This window comes from Nuphar pumila, chromosome 10, assembly GCF_984573655.1.
Source record: "Nuphar pumila chromosome 10, dmNupPumi1.hap1.1, whole genome shotgun sequence".
NCBI classification, from domain to species: Eukaryota; Viridiplantae; Streptophyta; class Magnoliopsida; order Nymphaeales; family Nymphaeaceae; genus Nuphar; species Nuphar pumila.
The window spans coordinates 97,267,862-97,285,285 of record NC_143258.1 but is presented as its reverse complement, the minus strand read 5'-3'; positions in this window follow the sequence as shown (position 1 = coordinate 97,285,285).

The following is a 17,424-nucleotide window of genomic DNA, read 5'->3' as shown; positions in this document are numbered from 1 at the left end:
TACAAAAAATAAGATGATGAAGATCCTCAAGAGCATCAACTCTCTTAATCAATGAGTTTGTTTGTAAGTAGAGTATATTAAAAAAATCATCTTGATTGCTCATGCCTTCTCTATTACATAGCTAAAAGAAAAAACTTTTTGTTTAAACTGATTTAGTTCAGGCTTGTAATAAAGTTGCTTGTTTTTTTTTTTTTGAAATGTTCATTGTTGTTTTTTGTCTTTAATGAATATTGTGTTCAAAGGATCGTGATGTGTGTTCCTTCCACATCATTTGCAGTGGTGATTAATGGGCAACGAAGAGTAAATGGATTGGAAGTAGCAAACTAATTCAAGGTGATTCATTATGTCTTCTATCTACTTTTATTATTTATAGAAAGGCTCAGCAGAAGACTTCATTTGGAGCAGCAAAGAGGGAAAATTTGACCTCGTTCTATTCAAGAGTTCTGTTGGAGTTACTAATCCTTCACAAATGGTGCATTATTTTTTGTACAAGATAAAAAAACATTTTCTTCATTTCTGTACTATTATATAAAAGTTCAAAGTAAAATCAGGTCTATTGGTACCAACAGGGCCTCCGCTTGTCTGGTAGGAGCAGCTACTGCATGTCACCTTGTGTTGGGACGTTGCAGGTTCAAAACCCAATGGTATTGTTGTGTAACTGGTAGGGGTCTGCCTAACCCCAGCTTGCCTTTCAAAAAAAATAAAAAAATCAGGCCTACTGGTGAGCAAGGAAAAATCTATGTTTAACCTTTCAACTTAACTCATATAGTCGGATTGAATTCATGGGTACTATTGTTTCTTGGACGTGGGGTTCCCTTCTTATCAAATACTTCAGCTTACCAAAAGAACACATTTAAGTCTTCTTCAAAAAAGGTTACATTTAAGGAGTATTAAGGATGTTAATATAGCTTTCTTAACTAAACTATGATTTGTGACGATTTCAGCTCTCGAGCATCCATGAATTCATTTAGTTAATACTTCAATGAGTTCATTTGGCTAGGGCTTGTTTGTTTCATGTTCATGGAAAGGAAAGGCCTTTCATGGGGCACAAATTTCTAAAAAATCTGCCATGTCAGTCTTCTCGTAAGAATGCTTTCACAAGAAATGGAGGTACGAAAGGATTTGCATATGAAAGGTAGTAGGTGATGGAAAAACTAAGGCTTCACCTTGTGTCTCTGTCATGATGATTTGATGTTTGCTTCACTCCTGATGGGAAAAGAAGGAAAAGGAATGCCACGGCTCTGCTAGGGCTTCTCGTCCCTGGGCTGCTCACTGGATCGCCAGCCTTTGGCCGTTCGGTCTATGTGTCTGCTTCTTGCACGTTCGTGTGATCGACCTGCTCCCACCTGGGTACTTGTGTACCCAAAAAAGGTTGGTGCATGATTCACCTCACCGGGTCTTGGTTCCTCCTGCAACCAGCGTGCTGGGGGTGTTAGAGGAACCATACCGGAAACGAGTCGATCATCCCACCCCCCTGCTCCTTTGGGGGGAGGAGGTGTTTGCTTCGTCGATGGATTCTGGAGGCAAACTAGAATCCGTCGGATTTAAGGAAGCGAGGGGGTTCATTCCCTCGGTTATTTCTTCGGTTTTTGGAAACCCCCAAGATTCAGATCTTATCGTCTCCTGATGGTTTTTCTTCTGTGCCTTTAATTGGATCTGATGCCGCAAAGAGGGTTCTTGATGCATGATCCGCAAGAAAGTGATCATCATAGGGTAGGTCCGCAAGAAAGTGATCGAGGTTCGCCGGAGACTCATGCTGAGTTTGCAGTGCAACTTGGATCTCCAATGACTTCTGCATCATCGTTTCCTTCGAAGACGTTGGTTTGTTCCCCGCAGATCTCTCCTTTATCGAATGGTTCAGAGGAGATGGAGAGCAACACTTCTACGTCTAGTGGTGCAGATGATACTGTTGCTCACGTCGTTGTTCATGTTGATCATGTTGGTGGTGCAGTTGATACTGTTCGTGCTGGTAGGGCAGATGGGGTTACTGTTCATGTTGTTCACGATGCTAACTCGTCTAGTTCGGTTGTGGCCAAGATCCCAACTCATTCTTGGGCAAGCATCGTTGGTTGCGAGAAGGACTACAGCGATTCTTGTCTTCCTCCTCCGTGTGTGATAGGTGGCAAAAAAACTCTTTCTATCCCTCCGGATTTTTATGTGCAAAAGATGAAGTACTATGAATATTCAGTGGTGTGTAAGTGGGATACGTGTTCTATGGAACGCGATTTCTACATTGCCGAATTTTGCAGAATGTGGAAACTCAAAGATAAAGCTTGAATTTTTTTCGCTACCGAACATTGAATTCTTGGTCCGGTTTGGAAATCATGAGGACATGATGTCTGTGCTTAGGAGGGGACTTTGGACGCTTGCTGGTCGTACCCTCCTCATGGAGCAATGGGACGTCCAAGGTCTTCGGTCTGTCCCTGCCTGTATTCGGATCACAAGTCTTCCTCCTGCAGCTTGGTACTCGGATTGATTCATTCGTATCGCTGAGACGCTCGACAGAAAGCTGATTGCTGTGGATGATCGTACTTCTTCAAGGGTGAGGTTTCACTTTGCCAGACTTATTGAATTTCCTATTAATTGCGAGGTGTGCGATACTTTGCCTATCAAGCTGGGTGATCTGTTTGCATGTGACCTTCGCATTGAGTCGGAATCCTTGATGAAGGTGTGTGATGTATGTCAGTCTCGCTTTTATGGTTCTGGTCGTTGCCCGAAGAAAGCTTCCATTATAGATTCTAAAATGAAAATATCATCTGATGGCTGGCAACATCTACGGAGGAAGAAAATTGCGAAAGTTTGGGTCCCTAAAGCTTCCAAGGAATCCCACAACTCGTTTGATATTCTGAATGAAGTGGTTGACCAGGAGGTTAATGTTAATAATGCGAATGGCCGGTCTGTTGGGGTTGTGTTGGATAAGAATGCTAGAAATCCATATGCTGAAGTTGATTTTGTTCCGCCTCAGGTGGCTATTGCTCCTAACAACATTTTGGCTGATTCTCTGGTTGGTGAAGATCCTATTACTACTATGAAGAATGGTGGTGAGGTGGACCTTGTTGTTCCTTCACTTACGGACACCCATACGGGGATAGTAGTTTGCCTAGTATGGTTGGAGAAGAGGGGGATCCTGTCCAATTGATTGTAGTGGAGGCCAAGAGAAAAGTGGATAGGCGGAAGAAGGGGACTGCGAGTGAGTTGGTAGGCGCTAGTAATGTCACCTTAAGGCTTAAGGGAGGTGGGGTTCGAAGAAATCTAGTATTTTATGAAGATTAAATCATGGAATTTAAGAGGCTTTTGTGAAGCCATCTGCTCATAGGGAATTTCAAAAAAAATTTAGAATGTTTCCCACTGAAATTATGTTCATTATTGAGCTCATGATATCTTTTTAGAGATTCCAATCTCTCAGACAAAGGTATGTTGATTTAAAAATTGTTCATGATGCTTTAAGTAATATGGATAGATGTATATTATGTGTTTTTGGGGACCCATCTGGAGTGAAGTGATATCCACGTTAATGATAGATATATTTGGTGTTCAATGATCGAAAAAGGTTAGCAATAAAAGATTTATGGTGGCTGAGTAATCACTATGAGCTTAGATCCCAACAGTTTAGTGGGTTGTTAGCCACGATGAAGGTTGTTGTCATATCATGGGTGATTATGGGGGACTTTTAACTGTGTTCTTGATTCATCAGAGAAAACAGGGCTGCCACCTAATGTGCATTATTCAGCTGATTTTCATGAATTTATTACCACTAGTGGCCTATTTGAAATTGAGGATTTGAGAGTGAGATTCACTTGGTCTAATAATCAAAAAGACGGATCCAACGTTCAATGCAGGTTGGATAGGTATTTCGTCAATTACCAGTGGTTTGAGAATGGGTAGTATGCTGAAGGTATTTTCACATTCTGTGGCTGAGCACTCCCTACTTTTGTTTGGCTCTAAAGAAGTTGTTGGTAATTCCAAACGTCATCCATTCAAGTTTTATGATTGGTGGTTGTCAGAGCCAGAGTGCCTTAAAATTATCTCCGATTGTCGGAGCACTCTGCAATATGGCTGCCCTATGATTCGCATACTTAACAAGCTTGATGGTGTTAGAACTAAACTTAGCATTGGAAGAAGGCTAAAGGGGGATATCTTGAAGGTAAAAATCGCTTCATTATGCAATCAACTTTCTATTGTTTAGCAAAGAATGAATTGTGCTACCCCTGCTTATTCTGATATTGAGGCTGAATTTAATTTAAAGAAAGATGTTGAGAAAGTTCTATCTCAAGAAGAAGTCCAATGGAAGCAACAGTTTTGTGTTTAGTGGCTCCAGGAGGAAGACAAGAACACTAAAATTTTCATGGCCTTTGTCAAGGGAAGAAGGCATTACAATGATATTGATGTAATGAAATATTGCGGAAATATAAAGAGTGCTTATAAGTGTAACGACCCCAACTCCTACCTTTGAAAAATGCAGAATATTTTTTTTTTTTGAAAGAAGAGTCGCAGAAAACTTCCCAGAGACCTGGGGTCCCTACAGTTCCAATTTCAGTTGGATAACCACACACCACAAAGCAACTTACATTTATCAATCATAACTAATCCACTGAATTCTTTTATTAATGAATCAATAAGAGTAATATGTTCCATGGCAAAAGTGAAATATCAAATTGCAGGAAAATCAGAAGAACTAAAAGAAAGTAACAGTAGAGCCGCTCTGTCCGTAAGTGAAGCCGTCTAAAACAAATGTGACCCTCGTATCCCTCAGAAGCGAGTCGACTTCACTGATCACCTGTGCCTGTGAAAAACCAATAAAATAAGAGGGTCAGAAATCCGAAGAATTCTGCGTACAGGTTTCCCTAATGAATCAAATAAGAAAAAAAGCATAAATAAGATCCATGTAATATTTTGAGGAATACGATTATAATCAATTACTAAGTCAATTAACCATTCATGCATAATTAAACATTTAACAGGAGGGAATACGAAATATGTAACATTGATCACAACTTAGTCAATAAGGCAATTAAATGCAAAAGAGCTCAACATCATACAATAATCAACATAAACAACCAAGTGAACAGGTAAACATGAATGAACTAATGCATAGCAAGAATATGCATGATTTATGTGCAATGCATGAACCATTTATTATCTTCCATTTAAGTTTCCTCTTTCCATATGCATGTCCTATTAAATGCACACATCCTTAAGTTCCTCTTTTTAATTACAGTGGCCCACGGATACACCAAACGGGTACAAACCCCGAGGTTAAGTAGGGTTCCCGGGGTAGCTTTACACACAATTTGTATTTTGTTACCGGGTTCCAAACTTAGCCCTCGACCGATATCAAGAAACAACACCATCCATCGGAACCTTGGAAAGCAGCATCCAAAGTCGGGGACATCAGGGAAAACAGCATCCACTGGCGCCACTTTCTTGGTATACCAAAACAAACTCACAGTTGTGACTAACACACCATTCCCGGGTAAAGTGGCAGACTCTCCCTAAAACCGTGGCCAGGAGAAGAACCTCAATATCGGGTTCAGGGGCAACAAAATGCACACGGAGTTTTTGTATCCTCACGGTTTCCCCTAAACCGCAATATCCAAGACTCCCATGCTAGAGCAGGGACATCAAGGAGAAAGTGAATTACACTGTTCTTTACATTCTTTTATCTAGTTATTAATTCATTTCATTTACATTTGCGAATTTTACATGCAGAATTAATAACATACGCTTGCACATCAACATGCTAAGCTTTTCATGGGACCACCGCCCATGACAACATAGAACAGTGTGGTAAAACAACAAATCTCACATTTGATTTGTTGAAATGCATCAAAATAACTAATTCAGAGAACGACTAGTTCTCGAGGCTCACCCAGCCCCTGATGATCCAATTGACCATCAATGCATTCATAAACAAAAATCATCAATTACATGCCTCTCTGCATAATTTTCCACATGTTTTCGATGTATATCTATGACAAGTTTTAAAGATGTGCATGAAACAATAATATATTTATGCATGTGCCTGAGTTCACATATATCCAGGCTAATTGCATGCTTCTATTTACGAATCATGTCTCTGACTACATGCAAGGCATGATGGTTTTTGGTCTTTACATACATAAGAAACGACTACGCATTACTACCAAGAACATACATGTTATAAACAACCTAGACATGTGTGCAGTGTCATTCTCTGGCACGAATCAAACCAAGTGTAAACCCATCAACCCCATACAAACACTCATGCCATTATGATCATATAATAGCATATCAATTTCATTATATTCATGCTCATGAAAATCCAATTATGCCATACAGTTCGGGTAACCCATTACATACTAAATGCGAGCATGTGCAAATTTCATTCTGTTGCATGCATAAAGATATTTCAACCAAACTTAACGAAATCCGAAAATTTAATCCCATGACAATACACATTCCTATATATATATTTTTTTCGCTATGCATGCATTTGAACCCAAATTCTGAAATAATAAAATGCTAAAGTAATTCATATAAGTTAACACATGTGAACAAAAGTATTGAATTACATGCACCTTGCAAAGTCTGCAACTTTTAATCGCACAAAGAAACATATATATATATATATATATATATATATATATATATATATATATATATATATATATATATATATATATATATATATATATATATATATATATATATATATCCCACTTGGCAGGTCTGTCAGGGCCGGCACCAGTCCAGCCGAGGTCTGGACTGGGCCTGACAGAACCCGACATGTCCATTCGAACCACTCGCAAAACTAATTAATCCCCTTTTTTTTTCTTGTGTAGTGCCTATCTACAGCCAGCAACCGGGGTCGGCGACGGTTGGGTTTCAAGGGTTTGTGTAGAAGACTATATTAGAGACTTGGTTTATTCACAGTTAGGATCACCATAGGAAATATATGTATACTTTTGTTTTAACCTGCTTAAACCTGAAAATTTCTAAAGTGAACCCATGGTCGTCGATTTTCATTCTTGGATTCACACAGAAGCTGCTTACTATACTCTTGCTATTTTAACAGTGTGTACGAAGAAAATACCCAAGGTACACACGTGAGTCTTGGGTTTGGCAATTGAATCATAATGAAAAAATTTCTGTTATGTACTGAACACGGATGAACACTGAATCCTTCAAAAGAAATCGAACAGACAATGCATTTAACATAGAGATCACAAACTGTTATTAAACTTAATACACCAGTTACACATAACAAGGAGCTGTATTTACTTAACCATTAAAATTGTAACATAAAGCCTAAAATCAATGTTCACCATCATTTTCATCAAATCTAAGCTTGCTGCACCAAAAAAAAAATTTCCTATCTATATGAGATTCAGACGTTCCTTGGTTGATGCTAAATTCGAAAATTTGAATTTCTGTCTGAATTGGTTATTATATTTTATTTTATAATTTTTAAAGTTTCGGTAATCGAGTTGTTTATTCAAAAGGATCCTGTCAGTGTATACCTTCCTCCCTAAGGTCAGAGAGTCGTATTTCAATAACCCGAAACTCCACCCATCAACGATCCGAAATCCCCAAAACTGTCGATTTGGGGTTTCTAACACCTCAAACCCCCAAATTTGCCTATCTCTAATGATTTCCCCAAAATATTTCATGAAAAGCAAATTTTGCACCCTCTTTCTCATTCAGAATCAAGAAGGGAACCCGTACCTTGTTCGCTGGTTTTCCGGCGATCTTTCCGGCGGTCGGAGGTTGGAGGCACGGTCAGCTGGGCTGCTTCTTGTTGCTGCCGTGACGGGGAGATCGCTGGAGGTCGGCAATGGTGGACGTGGGCTGCCGCAGCTCGCCGGCGACCTCCTCTCACCCAACTCGACAGAGAGAGCGATAGAGGGAGAGAGAGATCAAGGGAGAGAGAGATGAGGGAAGGGAGATGAGGGGAGAGGGTGAGACCCCCCTCTTCCACCTCCCATTTATCGCCGAACCCCCCCCCCCCCCCCCCCTTCTTGTCGAGATGGGTGGGGTTTCGGTTACGCCTGTGTAACCCCCCCCCCCTCTTTCCTGTTTTGTTAGGGTTTATCGGGTTGCCCCTTGCCTTTTAAAAACTTACAGGGGCGCGGCTCGGGTCCGGACCCGAGGCCCGTAACCCGACCCCCAACTGCATGGATCCATCAGTTGGATCTGAATGGATCCAACTGTGGATCCTCGGATAATAAAAAAAAATTTATTTATATATATTCTTATTATTCTTATTTTTATTATTTTTATTATAGATATGGATATAAAGACCATTTTATGGATCTTAGATCCATATGTTGGATCCATTTGGATCCAAACACGGATCCAACATTAAATACTCAGTTTTTTTTCTTTTCTTTTTTCCCTTTTTTTTCTACTATTAATTATTTATTTAACTATTATAAGTATAGTTTTAATACCCCATGGTGGGTTATTTACACGTTCTTTTATGGATCCGGTAACGGATCCGAGGCCCAAATTTAGAAAAATACTCGTTGTTTTTAAATAAATTTAAATAAATAATTTACAAAATTTGAGGTTATTACAATAAGCACTTACAACAATGAATAAAAGAGACAATATCACAAGTACACTAAGGGACAATGTAAGCACAAGCCTATAAGAAGGCAACAATATAAAAAGCTTCTTATTGAAAAGAGAGAGAGCTCTCAAGAATACAAATATACAAGGGGTTCACCCCTATTTATACAAGAGGGAGTGAAAAGAAAAGGAGGGCTAAGGGCCTCAAAAGAGAGCCTCCAACAGTCACATTTGTGACCGTTGGGGGCTCCAACGACTATATGGTTGGAGCCCTTTTTGGTTCCTAAAAAATACAAAAAAAAAATTTTAAAAATAAAAAAAGAAATTACATTTTAACAAAAAGTAAAAATAGTTGTTTTCTAAAACAACTATGTGAAATTACAAAAATACCCCTATCGGGTATTGATGTAATATATATAGTACATTTTAACACCCCCTCAAACTTTACGGGAAAATGACGAAAAGTTTGCCAAGAAGAAACATGAAGCGGGGAGCCGGAAGAGCTTTAGTAAAGAAGTCCGCCAACTGATTTTCTGAAGTGACATACGGTAGAGCAATTGTTCATCGTAAGTATTCGTCACGAACATAGTGGCAATCCATTTCGATATGTTTGGTACACTCATGGAAGGTATGATTGCTTGCAATATAGATGACACTCTTGTTGTCGCAACATAATTTTGAAGCTTCGGTAATATCAACCCCCATGTCTTTAAGCAGACTGCGAAGCCATACAAGTTCCATTGTTGTGGTTGCTATAGCCCGATACTCAGCTTCAGTAGATAATAGTAAAACTTTCTGTTGCTTCTTGCATCGCCAGGCAATCAAAGAGTCTCCTAAAAAGACACAAAAACCAGTAGTTGAGACTCGATCATTAGGATTACCTCCTCAATCTGTATCAGTATAAGCAAGAAGATTCAAGGAAGAAAAGGGTGATAGAAATAACCCTTTATTGATGGTGTTCCGAATGTAACGGATGATTCAGAGAACAATACTCATATGCACAGTTGTAGGAGCGTGCTGAAATTGACTAACTGAGTGAACCGCATGGGTGATATCTGGTCTGGTGATGGTTAAGTAGGTGACAGACCCAATGAGTTGTCTGTAGGGTGTGGGATCTTCCAGAAGAACCCCATCCTCCAACCGTAATTTGGCATTAATAACCTCGGGAGTCTCTACTTTTTTATCATTAGAAATCCCAGACTTAGAACAAATATCTGCAGCAAGCTTCATCTATGACAAAATATATTCTCGAGAAGAATATGCAACTTCAATTCCAAGAAAGTATCTAAGAAAACCTAAATCAGACATATCAAAATTATTTTTTAACATATTTTTAGCATCAATAATATTATTTTGATCATTACCAGTGATAATCATATCATCAACATAAAGTAACAATATTACGATACTAGTACCTGCATTTTTAACAAAAAGAGCAGTGTCAGTATAACAAGAGTGAAATCCTAATTTTATCATGATATCACTAAAACGATCATACCTAGCCTTAGGGGCTTGTTTAAGGCCATACAATGCTTTTAAAAGCCGAAGAGTTTGACCTTGCTCAATATTAATTCTGGGTGGTAGATCCATGTAAACTTCTTCACTTAAACTTTCATTTAAAAAGGCATTTTTTACATCAAGTTGATAAATAGGCCATTTTTTGGTTGATGCGACAGCTATTAAAGTCCTGACACTGGTCATTCAAGCTATGAGAGTAAATGTTTCTTCATAATCAATTTCATATTCTTGTGAGTATCCCTTAGCGACTAACCTAGCTTTATATCGTTCTAAAGAGCCATCGCTTTTCGTTTTGACTTTGAAGACCCAGCGACACCCAATAGGTTTTTTGTGTAGGGGTAGATTAACAATTTCCCAAGTATTAGCCTTTTTTAGTGCATTTAGTTCAACTTGCATTGCTTCAACTCAATGTGGTATAGATTTAGCTTGATTATAGTGAGCGGGTTCAAAATAAGAATGTAGGGTTATTAAACATGCTCGATAGTTGGGCGTTAAGGAATCATAGGATACAAACCTATTTTGGGGTATTGATATTCTAGAAGAATGTCTAACTTGTGGTTCCTCAGTAGACTCATAAATTTGAGAGTATTTTTCGAGGGCACTAATAGGGTTTTCTTGATTTCTTCTTGAGTAAACACTCATATTTGCATTATTATCATTTGAGGGTATTATATCAAGATTGGACGCCTCACATGTATCTTCTATGTTTTCAAGGAAATCTTTTTGTATGTCATCAATAAGATCATATAAAAATATGTAATCAATTTCATTTGTTTCTTCTATTTTATCAAAACCATTATCTTCTTCTAGAAATGTTACATCTTTTGAAACATATAGTTTATCATTTTTAAAATCATAACATCTATACCCTTTTTGATTTTCACTATATTCTAGAAAAACACATTCAATTGCTTTTTGAGACAACTTATCTCTTTTATGCAATAGGACAAAGCATTTGCAACCAAAAATACGAAGACGATTGAAATCGGGTGAAAGTTTAAAGAACTTTTCATAGGGAGAAGCATTTTTTAATTTAGAAGAGGGCATTCTATTGATTAGATAAGTTGCGGTTAGAACGACTTCGGCCCAAAATTTCTTTGGAATATTTCTAGAAACAATATGACAAGATCATGGCTCTTGTCAACATAGGTAACCCAAATCTTCCTCCTATGACCAATCTCATAGGTAACATTTATAATTCATTAGTTTGTTTATCTATATCTCAATCCTGGATTATCGATTCGGGTACCACATACCATATTACAAATTCTTTAGATAGCCCTTCTTCTCTCATAAAAGTACCTTTTCTTCCTGTTGGCCTACCAAATGGTTTTTCATCCCTTTGACGTGCATTGGGAGCATCACAATTTCTGCATAAATTGCTTTGAAAAATATTTTGTCTTCTTCAATTTAAGTTTAACCTTATTTTAATTAGTAAGTTGATCCATAATTTAAAATGTGAAGTCATATTCAAGGATGATTATTGCTTATTTAGGACCCACACTCAAAGAGGAATATTGGTGTGGGTAGGCTATAGGGTAACCTATATGTTCTTAAGATTGATGTCAAACTTGTTCTTAGCACTTCTTAATCTTCTTTTTTGCCCATTTGGTTTCTTAGACTTGGACATTTGCCTAATTTCGGACTTCAAACTCTTGTTAATTCAAATAAAGTGCATGAGAAATTGTCTAACGATCTATGTTCTATTTGTCACAAATCCAAGCAAACTCGACTACCATTCCCTCACATCATTACATCTACAACCAAGGCTTTTGAGTTTATTCATTGTGATATATGGGTTGCATACCAAACCGTCTTTGTGTTGGGAGTCTAATATTTCTCGACTGTCATAGACAATTTTACTCGATGCATATGAGTTTATCTTATGTGGTATAAATTTGAAACTTTTGGTATTGTTAAAAAAAAAATTGCGTTGGTTCAAAATCAATTTAGCACCAATATATTTTAAATGTTAGATTGGATAATGGTGCTGAATTTTTCTCCATTGATATGACTTCATACCTTAGCAAAAAAGGAATCAACCACCAGCATAGTTGTGTGGCAACTCCACAACAAAATGGAGTCGTTGAATGTAAACATAGTGATTTATTAAACATTGTATGGGCTCTTAAATTTTAAGTCAACCTATTAATCAAATTTTGGAGAAATGTATTCTCAATGCAACATATATCATTAATCGTATCCCCTCAAAGTCGTTGATGGATAAGACATCACATGAGTTCTTATATAACAAAGCACCAAAATATGACCACTTAAAGGTTTTTTGATGCTTATGTTATGCTTTTAACATTCATTATACCCACAAATTTGATAATCAGGCAAGCAAATGTGTGTTCATCGGTTATCCCTATGGCCAAATTGGGTACAAAGTGTATGATCTTGAATCAAATAAAATATTTGTTTTTGGAGATGTAAAATTTTAAAACATATTTTTCCTTTTTAAGATCATATGACTCTCAATAAAGAAGATGGTACGGTATTGCCTATACTCATATTTAAATCACAAGAATCAATTCCTCAGACTCATATCCAAGAATCCGATCAAACCCAAGGATTCATTCCTAATACATTACCTATTCAAATTGATCCAAACACCCATATCAATAATCCTAAAAATGATTCCTTTGAAGACCCTATGATTCAAAAATCCACTAGGACGCATCATTCACCATCATATCTCAAGTACTTTTGTTCAGTGGCTCAAATGCTCTAATCCGATGATTGAGTGAAGAAATCTCTACTACTAAGCATCCTCTTAATCATTATTTTGGGTATAATAAGTTCTTCGATCATCATTGAGCCTTCTTAGCTTCTATTAACCAATGTCATGAAACAAAAACATTTCATCAAGCCATAAAACACTAGCATTGGCATGATGCTATGAGTGTTGAAATATGAGCACTTGAGAAGAATAATACTTGGACAACGATGGATCTTCCATTTAGAAAGCAACCAATTGACTGCAAATGGGTATACAAAATCAAATATCAATCTGATGGTTACATAGAACGTTATAAAGCAAAAGTGGTTGCAAAAGGGTACACTCAAGTCAAAGGTCTTGATTATAATGAAACTTATGCTCTAGTTACTAAGCTTGTCATAGTTAAATGTTTACTTTCCATCGATGCCATTCGAAATTGGCACTTGTACCAAATTGATGCCAACCAAAGGCGTAGCTAGGGGGGGGCAGGACTGGGATGTAGCCCAGTCCTGCCTCCCGAAACAGTTAACATTTTTTTTTAAAAGCCCAATCCTAGCCCAGCCCTGATTCCATGTGAAATAGATTTTTATCCATTTTTGTAGCCCAGCCCTGACTGCAGCCAATAGTTTGATTTGTCCATATGAAATAGATTTTTATTAATAATTGTAGCCATTTTTTATTTTATCTCAAAAAAAAATTCGGGGGCGCTGCCCCCGAACCCCCGACTATCACACAAATAATTTTTTTTTCTACACCCCTGTTTGCCCCCCCCCCCCCCCCTCACATGAATCCTAGCTACGCCCCTAATACCAACAAGGCATTTCTCCATGAAGACTTACATGAAAAAGTATATATGCAACTACCACCCAGTTTCTCTAGTTAGGTGGGGCAACGAGTTTATCATCTCAACAAGTCTCTATACAATTTGAAACAATCATCTAAAAATTGGTTTGCAAAACTATCATCATACTTGAAGGACATTAGTTTCATACAATCCAAAGGTAACTATTCTTTATTCTCTCGAGTTGTTAAACATAGCCAACTATTTATCTTGGTCTACATTGATGACATTATCATAGCTGACAATGATTTAACATAAATCGAAGAGCTCAAGAGGGACTTCAACAAAAGATTTTGTCTCAAGAATTTAGGACAAAAGTATTTTCTTGGCATTGAAGTGGCTCGCTCCAAAAAAAGAATATGTTTTTCACAAAGAAAATATGCCTTAGACACATTAGAAGACATGGGATGTTTGAGAGCCGGACCATGTACCTTCCCTATGGAGAAGCATGCCAAATTTGATAATGAACAAGGTGACATTCTTGAGGATCCAAGCCCATACCAACATCTAATTGGATGTCTCATTTAGTTGACCATCACACGGCCAGGCATCCTATTTGCAATTCATATTTTGAGCCAGTTCATTAGCCCTTCACATCATAAGGTACATCAAAACCACCCCGAGGCAAGGCATACTCATGAGCCCATCCAAGTCTACAGACGTCATTGGATACTGTGACTTCGATTGGGCCTCATGCCCAATAACAAGAATATCCACTTTTGGTTATTATGTCATGATTGGATCCAGTCCAATCTCCTGGCAAATAAAGAAACAGTCAACAGTCTCTCGTTCTTCTGCGAAAGATGAATACCAGTCAATGGCACTGACTTGGATTTAATATTTATTAGCTGATCCTGGCATTTACCATTACCATCCCATGACTTTGTTATGCGACAACCAGGCTGCAATTCACATTGTCACCAATTTGGTCTATCATGAAAAGACCAAACATATAGAGTTGGATTGTCACCTTATCCGAGAGAAGATTCAAAGTGGACTCATCAGTACCAAATTTATCTCCACAGACTCTCACGGATATCTTCACCAAGGCATTAAGCAACGACCAGCTATTCATTTTGAAAGCCAAGTTGAGCATATTGATCCACATGCTCCAACTTGAGGGGGTGTATTGAAAGTTACCTTGATTCTGGTAACTTACCATTTCACGTTTACAGTGAAATCTGGTAAGTTACCATAATCTTGTGAAATCTGGTAACTTACCAAATTTCACTATAACAGTCAAGTGAAATTGGCAAATACGTTTTAATGTGATTTCCCATAATCACTACCAGATTTATTGTTGTAACTATGTAAAGATAACCAGTAACTGATTATCGTGAGTGTATATTTACCTCTTGTATCAATTTTTTACCATCAACAATTGAATGAGAATACAGTGAACTTCTTCACGTCAATACCATTTTATCAGTCTGGTTCCAAGATAGCCAACTAAATTGAATCTAGTTTTTTGCAGTAGCAACTGAATTTCTCTGGGTTTCGATTGCAACTGAACGGTATCAGGTTTTTCTGAAGCAACTGGATGGAAATTAACACATTGTGATTTTGTTTTTCTTTATTTCTCTCTATTTTTTCTATAGTAGCAAGTGATACCTGATCACTTGTTACAATAATGTAATGCTTAATTCTTCTTACACTTTAATGAATTATACTTTCTTTCAAAAAAAATGGTATCCTAATATGGGAGCCACCCATCATGTCACCAACAACATGAGCAATCTATCAGTGCATTTAGATTACTCGAGATAAGATTTAGTGAGATTTAGAGTCGGATCATGTTCACCTATTTCACATATTGGTTCTTTTATTTCTTGTCATAAATACTTGTATGTTCCTGATATTACAAGAAATCTTCTTTTTGTTCAAAGATTCGTTAAAGATAATGATGTAGTTTTTGAGTTTTATATGTAGTGCTGTTGGGTGAAGGATCAAATCATAGGAAAAGTCCTGCCGAAAGGAACAAGTAAAAGAGAGTTGTACAAGCTCAGTTTTGGAGGTCTTAAAGAGGTCCAGGTAGGAGAAAAGGTGATGGTTGATCAATGGCATCAGTGTTTGGGACACTCATCTTTAAGTATTGTCCATAAGAGATCATTGGCCGTTTTGGTTTGTCATTTGAGAAAGTGACTGAGTTTGGAGTTTACAAGGATTGTAAAAGGGCAAAAGTCATAATTTTCCTTGCAGATAGTCATTGAATCTTCATAAAAGTCCTTTAAAAGTAGTTTATTCTGATGTCTAGGGACATGCCCTAGTTTTGAGTTTTGACTGGTTCAATTCTTATATTGTTTTTATTGATTGATTTTCTAAATATGTTTGGATCTATTTTATTAAGCATAAATTTATGTCCTTAAGTATTTCAAAATTTTAAGTCTCATGTTGAAAATTATGGAATAAAATCAAATATCCCCACTCTGATAGGGGGGTGAATATCAGGGTCTCACCAAGTTTCTTAATAAACATGATATTAGTCATTGGATATCATGCCCGCACACACATGTGCAGAATGATGTTACTGAATATAGACACTGACATATTGTGGACACCGGTCTGTCCATGATGACACAAGCTCACATTCTTTCTAAATTTTGGCAATATGCTTTTGGAACAACCGTATATCTCATAAACAGAACTCCTACCAAAGTGTTCAGTGAAAAGTCGTCGCTTGAGGTTTTGTTTAAAATTTGACCATAATATAATTTTTTTAGGATTTTTGGTTGTGCTTGTTTTTCTTGCCTTAGAACATATCAAAGACATAAATTAGATTATAAATATGAAAAGTGTTCTCATGGGTTATGTTCCTCGCCATCATGGTTATTATTGTTTGAATCTTATGTTCCTAATAATGTTTATCTCTGGGCATGTAATATTTGATGAAAAGAGTTTTTTCATTTAGTCAAGAAAAAAGTGGTTCATCACTTGGATCCTAAAGATTTGTCGATCCAAAGCCTTCCCATACTACTGAGTCCTGTTGAGTGTGTTCAGACCTTGTCAATTCATAGTCACCCAAAAAGAGACACAAGCCAATGACAGCATCAAATAAGCAAGAGGTTAGTACATCAAATACCTATTTCTCTTCAATCATCCTCACCATCCACCTCTATAGCTTCAACTCCTCGATCCAGTATCTCCCATCAACCTCGACCAATTCAGCCTATCTCTAACTGTCCAATCAATTGGTATTTATCACATGATAACTCATTTTCAAGATGGTATACTTAAACTCAAAGGCCAAGCTACCACCAAAATATCCCATAATTGAAGCTCTAGATAATAAAAATGTCAGTTTTAAGGAGGTTTTTGAAGATCCCAAGTGAAGGGCTACTATGCAACTTGAATTTGAAGCTCTTCTCAAAAAAATCACATATTTTTGGTTCCTACTCAAAAAGATAAGCATGTCATAGGATGATTCTGGTGAATTTTTTAAAATCAAACACGACAAATTAGTCTATAGAAAGGTACAAAACTTGGTTAGTAGTCAAGGGCTACAGCCAGCAAGGAGTAAACCACTTACAAACTTTTAGCCCTGTATTAAAACTAAGTATAAAGTTGGTCCTTTCTATCAGATAAAACAATTAGACGTTCAGGATGCTTTCTTGTATGGATTTTTGCCTCCTAAAGTCTATATGGAACAACCTCTAGGGTTAGAAGATCTTGAGAAATTGAAATATATATGTTTGCAAATTATAAAGGTCTTTGTATGGCCTAAAATAGGATCCATGAGCTTGGTTTTCATGTATGAGTGAATTTCAGAAAAAGCAATTAGACGTCCAGAATGCTT